This window comes from Micropterus dolomieu, linkage group LG08 (assembly GCF_021292245.1).
Source record: "Micropterus dolomieu isolate WLL.071019.BEF.003 ecotype Adirondacks linkage group LG08, ASM2129224v1, whole genome shotgun sequence".
In the NCBI taxonomy this organism is placed as follows: Eukaryota; Metazoa; Chordata; class Actinopteri; order Centrarchiformes; family Centrarchidae; genus Micropterus; species Micropterus dolomieu.
In genome coordinates this window covers 2,445,089-2,445,568 of record NC_060157.1, presented here as the reverse complement: position 1 = coordinate 2,445,568, position 480 = coordinate 2,445,089, and the positions used below count along the sequence as shown (strand labels likewise).

Genomic DNA, 480 nt, shown 5'->3' with positions numbered 1-480 from the left:
AATCTAATACCTTGTGAAATGGCGATTAATGGCCTTAATTTTCGCAAAATTGATTTATCACCTTTTAAGACTTTTTAAGAACCCGCGGACACCCTGACATTAACGCAAAATTCACTTAACTTTTATTATAGCGACTAAATGCTCTTCTTCTACAATCGGCCTCATATAATTATTTAAGTGTGTTCATTATGTTGTTGTTTGTTTGTTTCCAGCCAACAGTTTAGCTACTGATGCTCTCACATAGCATTTTGTTTCATTTGATGTGAACTGGAGCGTTACGTTCACTGCTCAATAATCCATCCATCGTCAACCGCTTATCCTGCGTACAGGGTGGCGGGGGGCCGGAGCCAATCCCAGCTGACATCGGGCGCAAGGCGGGGTACACCCTGGACAGGTCGCCAGTCCATCACAGGGTCACACATAGACAAACAACCACTCACGCTCACACCTGAGGACAATTTAGGGTCACCAATTAACCTA

The 480-nt window shown here is 43.8% G+C and overlaps 2 protein-coding genes across 3 annotated transcripts in view; one reads left to right on the top strand and one right to left on the bottom strand.

Moving 5' to 3' along the window:
• LOC123974651 (peptidase inhibitor 16-like) overlaps positions 1-480 on the top strand; it is a 49,516-nt gene that overhangs the window by 17,395 nt on the left and 31,641 nt on the right. The gene's annotated exons all lie outside the window — the stretch shown is intronic.
• LOC123974652 (protein NDRG3-like) overlaps positions 1-480 on the bottom strand; it is a 165,252-nt gene that overhangs the window by 151,083 nt on the left and 13,689 nt on the right. The window lies entirely within an intron of this gene.